At 43.9% G+C, this 15,830-nt stretch overlaps 1 long non-coding RNA gene across 1 annotated transcript; it reads right to left on the bottom strand.

Annotated features, from left to right (window-relative positions):
* Positions 1-3,389: 3,389 nt before the first annotated feature.
* LOC131498339 (uncharacterized) lies at positions 3,390-8,132 on the bottom strand. The gene is made up of 2 exons (XR_009255391.1): positions 7,241-8,132; positions 3,390-5,891 (listed from the first exon to the last, which is right to left on the bottom strand). It is a non-coding gene; the product is annotated as an uncharacterized LOC131498339 (long non-coding RNA).
* Positions 8,133-15,830: the final 7,698 nt, after the last annotated feature.

The raw sequence follows: 15,830 nt of genomic DNA, 5'->3' as shown, positions 1-15,830 counted from the left end.
ACTATGTTATCCCACATTGAGAGAAAGCCACCATTAGCCTTTAGATACATTCTTCTAGGGCAACGTTAATGCATCGCTGACCATGTATAGAGAGATACATATGGGCCCAAGCCCTCCAGCTTTCTGTGGTTCCCTCTCCCCACAGCCAAGCAGAACGTCATGGTCCCCATGAACACCCCGAGGGAGATCAAGCCTTCTAGAGGGGCTGTTACGGGGCTGGGCACCCCGTGAGGAGTAAACATTACAGACGGCAGCATGCAGTGACAGAAGCCCCCAGGGAGGTCCCCGGAAGCAGGGCAGGAGCAGCCAACATGGGCACGAAGGTGAAGCTGGAGCAACAAGAGAAACGTAGGGCTCACAACAGACGTGTTTGCCTTCGTGTCTTCCATCTGTGTCCGTGTGGTTTCCCGGCAGTTCTCGAGACAGACAGCCCGTGTGGCTGAACCCACCCCGTCCTGTTTCAGCCGGCCTGCCCAGCGAGAGCTAAGGCTAACTGCGTGCCCAGACAACGCAGAGGGAACAATTACCACCAAGCAAGCGTAACTCCAGCCAAACTTAACCAAACGTGGGAAAAGTCTGAAAAGTCCAGGGGACCCCGGAGCTGTTCAGAATGTGTGTGTAGTAAAGCAGCGTGGGGCCAGGGAACTGCTGGATCATTCCGCCATCGGACCAGATGCGCACAGGACGCGGCCCGGCACTTTCCACGGTAGTTCATTCTCCCAAAAACCCTGCAGGGCAGGGGAGGTGTTTTTCACCTCTTTTGCCGGAAGGTTAAGTCAGGTGACCAGAGTGACCCGGCTGGAGGGGCAGAGCTGGGATTCGAACCAAATCTGTTTGACTCCAGAACCTGAATTCTTTCTGTGGATCAGAAAGATAAAAGGATAGCATCAGGGAGCGCCTGGCTGGCTCAGTCAGTAGAGCATGGAACTCTTGATCTCAGGGTCATGAGTTTGAGCCCCACATCGAGCACGGACCCGATTTAAAATTAAAAAAAAAATTTTTTTAATATAATTTTTTTTTTAATATTAAAAAAAAAGACAGCATCAGCATTGCTGAGCTTCAGGGCTATTCATGGCATGGTTCCGTGTTGTTAGAAAGTAATGAAAATAACAACTGATACTTACTGCATTGGGCTAAAATGTTTATGTGCATAATCTCATTTCCTCCCCATGATAGCCTGATAAAGAAGGCACCATTATTTTCTTGCTTTTGCAGATGAGGAGATTGAAGTACAGAGAATCAGAATAACTTGTCCAAGGTCTGGAAAATACCTGTGCTAGAAGTCAAACCCAGAGAATCTGGCTCCAAAACACACCTGTATATGGCCCATGCTACACTCTTTCTACAGAAACAGAGGCCAGCAGCTTTTAGGCACTAGCTTCAACAGCTCCAAAGCCCCGTCCCGGGAGGAGGGACACAGCCATCCAGACAATTAAGACAGGAGCTTTGGAGTCAGGCAGTGCTGAATCCACATCTAGCTGGCGATCTCACCTTGGGGGTGCCCCTTAGCTCGGCTTCGAGACTCCACTTCTCCACCCCTCCCGATACCCTCGACTGTTATCTCCTTTCTGCCATTTCCCAAGATTGTGATGTGAACACGCAGTGAAACAAAAGTGCCGCGGCCCCAGCCGGGGCTTTCCTACCTCTGTGTCCAACACCGTTATTGTTTACCACCCAAAACAGTCATCCCCCTCTCGGCCTTTTCCCCACACATTCCCCTTGCCCTCTGGGGTGGCAGATCGTAGCTCTGTCTTTTCTTCTCACTTTCCCCACTGACCCCCCGGACACACACACACACACATTCTTCTTGGAGCCTTGTTTGGGTTGGCCACTATCTTTATTTATTATTTATTTGTTTGTTTGTTTGTTTTATTTATTAAGCTCTGCACCCAGTGCGGGGCTCGAACTCAGGACCCCAAGATCAAAAGTCACATGCTCTACCAGACCGAGCCAGACAGGGGCCTCAACCACTATCTTTTCTCATACAGACCTCCTTTGGGTCCTCCCTCCAGCCCCTGTGGTTTGTGAAAGTATTTGTTCCAAGTAAGTGTTGTTCTCTCCCTGCTTGGAATCCTGGTTAGTCCATGAGGTCCCCCTACAGCCCCCTGCCCTCGCTGAAGCACTTTAGAAAAAGAAGGACAAGGGCAGTCTAGCCTGAGCTGCTGTGCCTGTGTTGGGAGGGGGGGAGGGGGGGCTCATCCGCCTTTGCCTGCACTGGCCTCTTCCCCACTTCCTTCCTTTTGAAAGGTCACTGGTTTCAAAGGTCTCGGCAAGTTTGTCCTGAGCGCCTGTTTTTCCATCTGTGGGTTTCCAGCTCCCCCTAACAGCAAGAGGGATTTGTCTCTGGTGAAGGCTGCCAAAGGTGGTGGCAGGAATCTCTCAGAGAGCAATTACCTTGAAGAGCCTTCCCTGGAGAACAGGCCCTTTCTCTTTCAAATTGGAAAATTCTCACATCGTGCCAATTAGTCCAGAGGGCACTTGGAACTTTACCAGCTGAAATGCTAACAACTCTTAAAGGGAAAGTGAGCAAGGAACAAAGGCAACCTTTCTGGTGCTGTGGCAACAGGCAGGTGGCTTTTAAAAAGCACAAGGTGGGAGGGGGGATGGGCTAAATGGGTAAGGGGCACTGAGGAATCTACTCCTGAAACCACTGTTGCACTATATGCTAACTAATTTGGATGTAAATTTTAAAAAATTAAAAATAAAACAAATTAAAAAAAAACACAAAACAACACTCTTGCCCTTCACCTCCAACTCTCCAAAACCACAATCTGTATCTGCAGAGACTGTAAGGGAAGATGTACTAAGGTTTAGTGAGAACAAGAATGTCAAGTTCCACTCAGAGATGAAGGTTGAGGATAGAGGGATTTTTGCTGGTGATGGTCTGTAAATTCCAACAGGGAGTAGAGGAGGATTCAGGCGGGCAGAGAGAGATAACGGAATGGTTCAAGTTAAAGGCTGTACTGGTCCACTGAAATGGCTCAAGGTCTTCATAGACCCTAACCAAATGCAGGAGCTTCCTTCCAAGGCTCACACTCTCTTGGGTACTTCAGCCCCTAAAACTGATGGCATTGATTTCCTTACATCCTCTATGGCTGACTTTTTTCTTCTTTCACTCATTCCTCGAAATCCTAGGCCAGTTTTCCTTTTTGAAGCCCCAGTTTTTGTTCCATATTATCTCGCTCAAAAACATAATACCACTCACTTCTACAATGTCAAATGAAACCTTCAAGCCAATGACCCCCAAATTTACATATATCACTCAGTGGTCCCCAAAGTTTTTGGTCTCAGGATCCTTTACATTCTGAAAAGTTACTGATTAACCTGTAAAGCTTTTGTCTTGGAGGGGTTACATTTATAGCTATATATTATTTTAAAACAAAAACTAGTAACTATTTAAAAATTTTATTCAGTCCAGCTAAAAAATAACTATAACAAACTTATTACATTAGAATAGATGACTTGCTTTGTGAAAAACAACTATATTTTCCAAAACAAATAGTGTGAAGATTGGCATGATTTTACATTATTGTAAATTTTATTAATATCTGGCTTAATCAAAGGCAGCTAGACTTTCATACCTGTTTCTGGATTTAATTTATTACAATATGTTGTCTCAGTCAAGGCACACAGGAAAAAAAAAACAATCCAGCCTTCCAAAGATATGCCGTTGGCAAAAGAAGGTATATTTAAACATCTTTTCATATAATATTCTCCTTTGCTATTACACCAAAACTTGACAAGTAATTTTTCTTCATTGTCAGTTGCAAAGCCCCATTGGTTTATATTTCACTAGGAATGGTTCTATTACCCATGCATGATTTTGTAACTCACATTAACATTTGAAAAATGTTGGTTCGCACATTATGCACATTTCCTCAATGCTGACACAGTTCGTCTTTTCTGTATGTATTAGGAACTTTTCAAGTTTATGGTGATCTCTGTAAGTTTCCTAAAATTCCAATTTTCTCTTGAAATCTAAAATGTTATCCCTGGCAACAAACACTGGAAGTTGTGTTTCTTGAGCAGCAGGCTCATTTTGGTTCACTTTAAGAAAATGTCTACCGAGTACCCAAGTCTGAATCATCATAATTTGTCAATAATTTTTTTTCCACTACAATAAAGCATGTTCAAGAAAAAGAGTGGCTAGTTGAGGTTGCAATTAAAATAACTACACAAGTGCCTTTTGTCAAGCGAGCCGTTATAATTTAGTATGCAGAAGATGTTCTTTATATATTATGTCTTCACACAGTATGTGAAAAATATGTATAATTCAGGGGTGATGCTTAACAAAAATTAGTAATTTTTACTGCTTCATCAGGACATTTTTAAATGAAACTGGACCTTTTTTTCCCTTCAAGTTTGTAGATGTGAACAATAAAACGACTGAGTGCAAAAATAAATAAATAACTAAAAATAAATAATAAATAAAATAAAATAAAAAGTACAAGGTAATAATGAGCTGTTACCCTGGTGGAACACACTGGAATATAATGTTAAAACCCATCACTGATTAAATGTGGGTATTCCACACCCTCCCCCTCCCCCCAAGAGAGTATAGATTTCATTGCCAGGTTCTCCTTTATCCTAGAGGTGAAATATCTAGTCTGGAAAAGACTTATAATATCGGAAACCTCCTTAAGTCCATACATAAATGGATAATTTGACCTGCTGAAGGCAGGGGTCTTATCATTACAAGAGAATGGCCGAGGGGGTTGCATGTTTCTTTTTAATCATATTGATTTTGAGATGTGCTGCATGATTTCTTTTGAGAGAGATTTGCTGCCTCTGTTAGGCTTTGCCTAAAATAACACTTAACTTTGTTTGCTTTCCCCAGATGAGCGGCAACAGATTGGAGTAGTCCAGAGGTGTGCAGACGGGCAGGGGGATGGCTGGTGAGGTTCACACGCTGCCATGTGCAAATCACAGACTGCATGGCCTCTCTTTGGCTCGAGAGATGACTGTGCACATACCTGAAGTTTCGGTCCATAGCAAGTTAGGGTGGGAAGAGGGAACCTTGCAGAAACCAGCCCGACCAATCGCACATGGCTTGGTATAGGGGGGACAGTGAGCAGGGAGACTGGAAAAGAGAATTCTGTATGCCAGAGGACATCAAATTAAGCTAACCCGATGTTACTACTTAATCCTGGAGAGAATCACCTGGGTGCAGCTCTTTGCTGTTGAGTCTGACCCTGATTTTCACTGCCGACCAATTCTAACTTTGGCAGAAAAGAGCAATCATGAGGATTGCTCTAAACATCACAGAAAATATTGCACTCCCTTCGCCATGCCCACAGATAACTTTTTAAAAAAGTAATCTCTACCCTCAACGTGGGGCTCGAATTCACGACCCCGAGATCAAGAGTCAGATGCTCTACTGACCGAGCCAGCCAGACACCCCAATAATCACCTTTTTTGAGGAACAAAACCCCTGATTCCTCAATCCTAACGTATTGTAGATTGGAGTCCCATAGTGTGTGTGTTTTCACCAGGCTTGATTTACTGTAACCAAAGTACATTCTAACACAACCTTCTTTGGACTTGGCATCTTGCTTCTTTTTTAGATTGGTCTTTTTATTTTAAACTATTTTCTCAGTGGTTTCCTTTTCCCAGCCCAGATGAAAACATGGCTTGCCTTGAGGTTTTTAGCAAATTAAAGCAGGTTATTCTTCTAGGAGCAGACTTAAATGTGTTCCCACAGAGATGCCAAATGCTCCTTTATTTTTGGTTGGGGCCTTTTAATAGTTCTTGGAGTGTGGATGGCAATCTCTGGAAACAAGATAAACTGGGAGATTACCCTGCCCCAAGTCCTTTCTTTTCCTTTACACTTGAGGCAACCATACATATGAGAAGTTGGATGTCATGAATCTTAGAGTTTAACTTGGAATTACCTGCTGCTGGGAAAGAACATCCAATGGAAAAAAGACAGTCTCTTTAACAAATGGTGCTGGGAGAACTGGACAGCAACATGCAGAAGGTTGAAACTAGACCACTTTCTCACACCATTCACAAAAATAAACTCAAAATGGATAAAGGACCTGAATGTGAGACAGGAAACCATCAAAACCTTAGAGGAGAAAGCAGGAAAAGACCTCTCTGACCTCAGCCGTAGCAATCTCTTACTCGGCACATCCCCAAAGGCAAGGGAATTAAAAGCAAAAGTGAATTACTGGGACCTTATGAAGATAAAAAGCTTCCGCACAGCAAAGGAAACAACCAACAAAACTAAAAGGCAACCAACGGAATGGGAAAAGATATTTGCAAATGACACATCGGACAAAGGGCTAGTATCCAAAATCTATAAAGAGCTCATCAAACTCCACACCCGAAAAACAAATAACCCAGTGAAGAAATGGGCAGAAAACATGAATAGACACTTCTCTAAAGAAGACATCCGGATGGCCAACAGGCACATGAAAAGATGTTCAACGTCGCTCCTTATCAGGGAAATACAAATCAAAACCACACTCAGATATCACCTCACACCAGTCAGAGTGGCCAAAATGAAGAAATCAGGAGACTATAGATGCTGGAGAGGATGTGGAGAAACGGGAACCCTCTTGCACTGTTGGTGGGAATGCAAATTGGTGCAGCCGCTCTGGAAAGCAGTGTGGAGGTTCCTCAGAAAATTAAAAATAGACCTACCCTATGACCCAGCAATAGCACTGCTAGGAATTTATCCAAGGGATACAGGAGTACTGATGCATAGGGGCACTTGTACCCCAATGTTTATAGCAGCACTCTCAACAATAGCCAAATTATGGAAAGAGCCTAAATGTCCATCAATTGATGAATGGATAAAGAAATTGTGGCTCATATACACAATGGAATACTACGTGGCAATGAGAAAAAATGAAATATGGCCTTTTGTAGCAACGTGGATGGAACTGGAGAGTGTGATGCTAAGTGAAATAAGCCATACAGAGAAAGACAGATACCATATGGTTTCACTCTTATGTGGATCCTGAGAAACGTAACAGAAACCCATGGGGAAGGGGAAGGAAAGAAAAAAAAAAAAAAAAAAAGAGGTTAGAGTGGGAGAGAGCCAAAGCATAAGAGACTGTTAAAAACTGAGAACAAACTGAGGGCTGATGGGGGGTGGGAGGGAGGGCAGGGTGGGTGATGGGTATTGAGGAGGGCACCTTTTGGGATGAGCACTGGGTGTTGTATGGAAACCAATTTGACAGTAAATTTCATATATTAAAAAAGAAAAAAAAAAAGAAAAAAGAAAAGGAATTACCTGCTGCTGATGCTAGATTTTCTTTCGTGGTAGGATCAGGAATACTTAAGAAGCTGAGCCTAATGATATGATCTCAAAATACATCTGAAATGCTTCCCATGGCAGTAATTCTCAACTTCTCTGGGCTTACGAAAAAGAGTGTGGCAATGCCATTCCTAGTTTCTAAAACTACACTGTCCTAGAATTAGGTTTGGCTACCCGAGGTAGAAAACCCAAACCACCAGGGGCTTAAGATAGAACTTTCTTTCCCACGAAGAGAGGGAAGTGTGGAAAAGTGGAATGGTGACTCTATTCAGAGTTCTCAGGAATCCTGGCTTCTTCCAGTTTCTCTCCCCACCATGCCTGTGCTTTGGTCCTTGTGCCTATTACCCCAAATGGTGGCATCCACTTTCTAGTAAATGAAAGAAAGGAAGGGAAAAACACGGGCAAAAGAAACATAATGAGGAAGGTTTCCAGCCACTATCAGGGGTGGGGAACGCTTCTGCTTATAGCCCATTGGCTAAAACTTAGTCACATGATCACACTGAGCTACAAGGAACAGTGGGAAATGTAGTCCTTTATTCTAGAAGGTCGTGTGCCCAGTTATAAATCCTATTTCTGTCATATACTCTAGGGCTTATATTCTTAAAATTCATCAGTTTCTATCAATTTATCTTGAAAAAATTGAAACACCTCTTGAGGTTACTGTATAACAATACAAGATGATGTAAAATCAGTATTAGAAATGCCTCACTCTTGGGGCGCCTGGGTGGCTCAGTCGGTTGGGCGTCCGACTTTGGCTCAGGTCACCATCTCGCGGTCTGTGAGTTTGAGCCCCGCGTCGGGCTCTGGGCTGATGGCTCAGAGCCTGGAGCCTGCTTCTGATTCTGTGACTCCCTCTCTCTGCCCCTCCCCCGTTCATGCTCTGTCTCTCTCTGTCTCAAAAATAAATAAAACGTTAAAAAAAAATTAAAAAAAAAAAAAAGAAATGCCTCACTCTTGGGGTGCCTGGGTGGCTCGGCTGGTTAAGTGTCTGACTCTTGGCTTCAGCTCCGGTCACGAGCTTACGGGTTTGTGAGTTTGAGCTCTGCATCAGGTTCCATGCTAACAGCACAGTCTTTTTGGGATTCTCTCTCTCCCTCTTTTTCTGCCCCTCCCCCTTCTCTCAAAAATAAATAAACTTTAAAAAATTAAAAAATAAATGCCCCACTCTTCATAATAGTCACACTCCTTTTTAAGTTTATTTATTTTGAGAGAGAGAGAGTGAGCATGAGCAGGGGAGGGGCAGAGAGAGAGAGAGAGAGAGAGAGAGAGAGAGAATCTCAGGCAGGCTCTGTGCTTTTGGAACTCATGAACCTTGAGATCATCACCTGAGCTGAAACCAAGAGTCAGGTGCTTAACTGACTGAGCCACCCAGGCGCCCCAATAGTCATACTCTTTTACCAGTAATTTTGCTTTGGGTAGTCCATAGTAATAATTAAATAAGTCTAAGTTTTAAGCAAAACAATATTCATCATATGGTTATTTATAATTACATACACAAAAAAATGGAATTAGAATGCCAAAGTGTGGGGGATTGATCATATAAACTATGGAATACGTTCTTAATGAACTCTTATGCATCTGTTAAAAATTATGTTTACAAAGAGTCCACAGTAACAAAGAAAACTGCTTATCCTGTTTAATAAAAATACAGGGATGTAGATTTGCAGCACAGTTACAACTAACCTATGGAGAGAGAGGAAAAAAGAAACAAAACCCACCAAAAACTGGAAACCAAGCCCAATGCCTTTTTTGGTTGAGACTTTGACTACTTTTCCCACATTTCCTTATTTTCTAATTTTTCTTACTATTACACTTATTGTTTTATTAGGAATAAAATAAATCTAGTCTCTCTAGGTACCTATATTCTGGCCATCTCTTAGGGCTCAATTTACTCCTTCCTGTCCCAAAGCTTTCCCTCGTCCCTCCGTCTGTCTTCTGCATCACTGTTAAGACCCCTTGTGATGGAAAGTCACCACCTTGACCCACCAGCGTCAAGGGGAGTCCTCTGCTAAAGGACTGCTAAAGCCCCCCAAAGGGGCTAGGTCTCTGCTGTCTGCTCCTTGGCAGATATAATGCAGTCCTGTGACCTGAGCACACTGATCAGATAAAATGAAGCATGGGATATGCTTTAAAAATAATCCATTTTGGGGGGTGGAAGGTAGAATAGGTAAAATAAGTTTGCTCATGAGTTGATCATTGTCCGAACAGAGCGATGGGGACACGGTGGTTCATTATACGATTGTCTCTGCTTCTGTATTTATTTGAAATTTTCCATAACATAGTTTTGTAAAAAAAAAAACAAAAACAAAAATGGTATGCAAGATTCGCCCCAGTTTCTGAACCCAGCTAGCTATGCAATGTCAACAGTTCGCTTAATTAAGCATTCACAACTGTGAATAAAGCAGTGAATTTTAAGGCAGGAGGCAAGTATTAATTAGACATCACTTGCAGCGTTTAGAGCTGCTTCACTTGCAAGTGAAGGGAAAGCTAACTCAAATGGCTTAAGCAGTTCATTGGATTCCATAAATGAAAAGTTGGAGAATACTTCTCCCTTCGGGTGTTATTTGATTCGGGGCTCCGACACGTCATTGCCTTGTGACTGCATTTCTCTCCATCTCTTGGCTCTGCCTTGTGCCAAGTTAGCTTCGTCTTCAGGTGTCCTGAGATGTCTCTTCAGGGTCACATCCGTCCTGGTTCAAGCCCAGCAGAAAAAAGGTAGCAGCTGCTGTTGGTGCCCCAGAGAGATCTCCCCACCCACGCACACGCGCACCCACCATACTGTATTCATCTTTGTATCCCACCGTCGTCCGACACAGTCCGTGCACATGGAAGGGGTCCAACAAATGCTTCTAAATGCTTGTTTGAATGGAAAACTCTTGGTCAGTGCACTAACTACAGGATGAGCCAGCCAGACTCAGAGGAGGGACCCTTTGCAACACCCTAGAGGAAACTGTCTTTCATTAGGCCTGTCTGATGACTAATGTCTGATAATTCCACAGAGGATAACACCATTTGCAGGTTTCCCAAGGGTTTGGTCTTTACAAAAAACAAAACAAAACAAAACAAAACAAAACAAAAAAAAAAGCAAACAAAAACACCTTCCTGCTTCTGCAGAATGATTAACCTGATTATTGTTATTTTTAAAGATTTTATTTTTTTAAAGTAATCTCTGCACCAACCACGGGGCTCGAACTCACAACTCCAAGATCAAGAGTCGCATCCTCCACTGACTGAGGCAGCCAGGTGCCCCAATAACCTTATTATTATCCCCATTTTACAAATGAGGAGGTTGAGGCACAGGTCACCTGGATAGCAGTGACCTGAGCCCAGGCTGAATTCAGGTAATCTGGCTACGAGACGGTTCCTTTAACCTTTCTGCTTCCTGGTCTTGCAGACACTTAGATTCTGAGCACTGCTTCCCAAACGCTGGTTTCAGGTTTCTACTTCTCCAACCTCTCCTGCAAGTCGGCCTCCTCTGCCTGGCTGTTGAGTGTTACAAGTTCCCGCGGGATTCTTCCCAGGACCCCTCTCGCCTCACAGTCTCGACTCTCCCCGGCAACCTCATGAAGGCTCTTGGGCTCAGCTGCCATCAACATCAGGGTGGCACTGGAGTCCGTGTAACAGAAGAAGGGACTATACTAGTTTAACCAAATGGGGGCTTCTTTTTCTAGTAAGACTGAAAGTACGTGATCTAGGACTGGCAGGCAGCTCTCCCGTGCCATCGTTGTTCCAGGGACCCTCTTCTGCCCTTCACCATCCTCACAGGTAGCTTGCATGTGCATGCTCTCTTTGCCTTCTATAACAAGACGGATGCTCTGCCTCTGGCAAGTTTACATTACACGCAGATGGGGGAAGACCAACGTGCACCCGAATCTCATCTATCCCTTTGTATAGTTTCCCGGAAGTCTATCCACCCACTTCTGCTTACCTGTCATCGGGCAGGGCTGGCCAATCCTAGCAGCCAGAAAGTCAGGGAAGGTATCTTTAACTAGGCCCATTGCACTCTGAACCAATTTAAGACTCTGATAGAACGAAGAGAATTTATATATGTCTACAACGGAATATTATTCAGCCACGAGAAAGAAGGAAATCCAGCCATTTGCAGCAACACGGATGGACTTTGAGGGCAATCACGGTAAGTGAGGTAAGTCAGACAGAGAAAGAGAAATACCGTATGATACCGCTTGTATGTGGAATTTTAAAAAGCTGAACTCATCAAAACGGAGAGTAGAATGGTAGTTACCAGGGGTACCACTAGTAAATAAGTAAGTTCTGGAGATTCAACGCACGGCATAGTGATTACAGTCAGCAATACTGAATTACAAGCTTCAAAGTTGCTAAGCGACTAGATCTTAATTGCTCTAACCACAAGAAAGAAAGAATTATGGGACGTGATAGAGGTGTTAGCTAATGCTACTACAGTCATCATATTGCAAGTGTATAAATGTAGCAAGCCAACATGTTGCATAAACTTAAACTTACACACTGTTACATCCATTGTGTCTCAATTAGACGACAAGAGAATCGATATTGGACAAATTGTATAAATTTATACAGGCCATTTATACACCACCGACCCCAGATTTATAATTCTATTTCAGACCTCTACACAAACCGAATTTGAATTCAGTTCCCTATTGCTATGACATTACTGTCCTCAGTTACCATTCTAGATCTATCCTCTAATTAGGGTTCAGCTTTTTTGAACGCTGACACCATCTGTTATTAAGGCGTAAGTTCTCTGCCCTTTCCTTGCAGGATCTTTTTGATTCTCAAATACCCTTTCTTTTCTCTTGCAAATCAAAAGCTATTGCTTCTCAATGTTTCTTTTTTATCTTTTTCTTTTTTTTAAAGTAACCTCTCTAGCCAACATGGGGCTCAAGCTCAAGACCCTGAGATGAAGCCTTGCATGCTCTACCGATTGAGCCAGCCAGGTGCCCCATTTGCATTCTGTTTTAATGGCTCTGATCCTCCTCCAGGCATTGTATTTTTTTTTTAAGTTTATTTATTTTGAGAGAGAGAGAGAGCAAGCAGGTGAGGGAGGGGGCAGAGAGTGAGGGAGAGAGAATCCCAACGTGGGGCTCGATCCCACAAACCTTGACATCATGACCTGAGCCAAGATCAAGAGTCAGACGCTTAATGGATTGAGCCACTCAGGTGCTCCTCTCCAGGCGTTTTAGATCTCCGTGGATGATTCGGTGAGGGATCGTACACTCAGTAAGACAGAGAAGAAAATCACAGGGATTAATATTTCAAAATATTAGCTTGCCGTAAAGAATGCTTGTGGCAGTTAAATGTAAAGAGAAGCTAACAATGGATGAATGACACAGACCATTATAAATCAATTTCATGGATTACCAGGAGCCAAGAAAATGGGAACTATAAAAATCACACAAAAACTGGAAAATGGTTGTGGTTGTTCTATTTACTATTACTGGTTTATTGTGAAGGATATAACTCCACAGCCAAATGGAAGGGTATGGGGGGAGAGGAGGGTGTGGGGGGAGGGGCATGGAACTTTCATGTCTTCTCTGAGTCTGTCACCCTCCCAGCACCTGTGTCTGTTCACCAATCTGGAAGCCCCAGTACCTGGAAAGCCTTCTGTGCAATACTATTAAATGAAAAAAGGGCAGGGCATAAAATATAAACACATCATGTTTAAAAACATATCAAAATTAAATTTCCATAGGGATCAAAATTGGAAGAGCTCATACTTAATTTTTCTTTAAAAAAAATTTTTTTTAACATTTATTCATTTTTGAGAGACAGGGGAGGGGCAGAGAGAGAAGGAGACACAGAATCCGAAGCAGGCTCCAGGCTCTGAGCTGTCAGCACAGAGCCCGATGCAGGGCTTGAACCCTTGAACCGTGAGATCATGACCTGAGCTGAAGTCAGATGCTTAACTTACTGAGCCACCCAGGCGCCCCTCATGCTTACTCTTTTTAAACTGATTTCCTCGTAAATAAAATGGGACGTGAAGGTGAAGTCAGAGAGGACCCATCCAGGTAGTTTAAGTGCTCTAAGATATAAGACAAACCCATTTTAAGATAGAAAAGGCTCTTAGTTCTGGCACACTCAACCTACAACAAGCTGGATTATCTACATCACTGCATAGATACAACGTCCATGAAGTCCAGCCTTGCAACAGTGAGCCCTAAGGTGACAGCACAGTGCCTTGTGAGAAATGCCCTCCTTCTTGCTGTCCTTGAAGATACTGTTCTCAAGGACTCTGCTGCAGTGAACTTCATCTGCCCACAGAGTTGGAAAGGCAGCGGCACAAATAAGGAGACCGACTTTGTGGAAGGAGGAAAGGTGGCAAATTTTCATGAACAGATGAGGCAAAAAGTGGGTGTCACCACTGAATGTTGAAATTCCAGCCAAAGCAAATGAGGCAGGTAGAAAGCTGTAATAGAGCAAGCTCCAGTCGGCCAAGAATGCAGCTCGGGACACCCCACAATCCAGAGGGGGTCTGTCATACTCTTCCTCCGTTCCCCGCCTGGAAGGCCAGTCAGCCGGACATGCAGAGTGCTAAAGGCCTGCTCCATGCCAGGGACACAAGGACATAATCACAAGAGGACGGGCAGAGTGCTAGGAGAGCGAGGGAGGGGGCTCCTAACTTAGTCTGGGGGATCACAGAAGGTTCTGGGAGGGTGTCCTGTTTATGCTGAGACCTGAAAAGTAAGAAATTAGCCAGGTTGGGGGGTGGGGGGGAGGGGTGGTGGAGCTATTCTGGCAAGAAGGGCACAGGACCAGCCCAGTGTTGGATGTTGGGGTGGAGAGAAATGTCTCTTCCTTGTTTTTGGTTTTAAGTCTTCCCTTAAGACTCTTGGCCTCTTGCCCTCCCTTCATCCCCCCAGTAAGGAAGGGTGAGTCATTTGATGGGTATCTGTTTTTGTGTCGGTCTCATCAGCCTGCGATGCTACCAGCGAGGAAGGCCTTGGGGCACTCGCCTGGGCCCCTCTTACTGCCATGAGCCTCCTGTCCCCGTGCTGGGGCCAACCTTGCTGCCAAACTGCAAGATTCCCCTCACAACAGCCATCAGGGAACTTTAACAAAACAAGGCTTCTTAGTCACAAGCCCTGGAGGGTTCACAGCAGCCTGAGAGCCACACCGAGGTCAGGGATAAAGACAGAGCTCTGCAGACCTGGGGTCCTGCCTTTTTTGGGTTGAGGGTGAGGGCCTAGCATTTCCTGGGTTCACTCTATTGGTGAAGTTAAAACATAAGAGTGGGGTAAACAGGTTTGGGGGATCTAATGCACTGCACACTGATGATAATCAACCGTATTAAAAAGTTCAAAGTTGCTAAGAAACTAGATCTTAACTGTTTTCACTACACACACACAAATTATAATTATGTGATGCGGGTGTTAGCTAACATTGTGCCGATAGGCACAGCGCAATAGATAAATGTAGCAAAGCAGCATGCTGTGCACCTGAAATGTACACGATGTTAGGTTTCGATTACATCTCGATGAAGAAAAGAAAAGGAAAAACTTAAATAATAAAGCCCAAGAAGGGCACCTGGGTGGCTCCGTTGGCTGTGTCCAACTCTCGATTTTTGGCTCAGGTCATGATCTCACGGTTCATGGGCTCGAACCCTGAGTCAGGCTCTGTGGTGTCAGTGTGGAGCCTGCTTGGAATCTCTCTCTCTCTCTCTCTCTCTCTCTCTCTCTGTCCCTCCCTGCTTGTGTGCACATGTCACACACATTCTCTCTCTTTCAAAATAAATACACTTAAAAAAGGCCTGTGGATTTGAACATAAGGCTGTGGGAAAGCCATCAGAGGATCATGTTTGAGTGATGAGCCCAAAGTGAGAAAAGGCATTAAATGGACAAAAGAGCCAAACAAGGAGAAAACGATTGCGGGAAGTACAAGGAGTTGGTTTCCTGACTCTGCCCCTCGTGGGCTGTGTGACCTCTGGGTCTCAGTTTCTTCATCTGTAAACTGGACATAATTAAATCTTTATCTCAGGAGAACAGAAAGGGGAAAACTGCCTAGGATAGTGCTTGGCAGGAAAGGGGGGAATCTGAATCCAACATTGTAATCACTAATGAATCAAGTACGCAAAATGAATTTGGATGAACTTAAAGAACCCTCTCTGTGAAACCAAACCCCAAACAATGAGTTTGCTTGACAGTCTCTGAAACTTTATATGCTGGTTACACCCTTAACACCCCGGATTTGCCGCTCATAGCTGTGGAACCGTGGCCAAGTTATGCGATCTCGCCAAGCCTTCCGCTTCTGTTCTTTAAAATGGCAACAATTACTGTACTCCAGAAGCCTGGGGGATTACGATGTGCAAATCCATACAAAGCATCTTGTATATAATAAACGCTCAACGACTATGATATGCAGTGAATGTGATATGTTGCAAATCTGGACCAAATTGCCAGAGGATGAGCAGGTTTGAGACAAGCTCGCCTTTTCTTTCTTTTTTTTAATTTTTTAATTTTTTAAAATGTTTAGTTATTTTTGAGAGAGAGAGAGAGAGACAGGGATCAGAGGAGGGGCAGGAGAGAGGGAGACACAGAATCTGAAGAGCAGGCTCCAGGCCCTGAGCTGTTAG

This window comes from Neofelis nebulosa, chromosome 16 (genome assembly GCF_028018385.1).
Source record: "Neofelis nebulosa isolate mNeoNeb1 chromosome 16, mNeoNeb1.pri, whole genome shotgun sequence".
Classification (NCBI taxonomy): domain Eukaryota; kingdom Metazoa; phylum Chordata; class Mammalia; order Carnivora; family Felidae; genus Neofelis; species Neofelis nebulosa.
The sequence above is the reverse complement of the archived record's forward strand: the minus strand, read 5'-3'. Positions and strand labels throughout refer to the sequence as shown.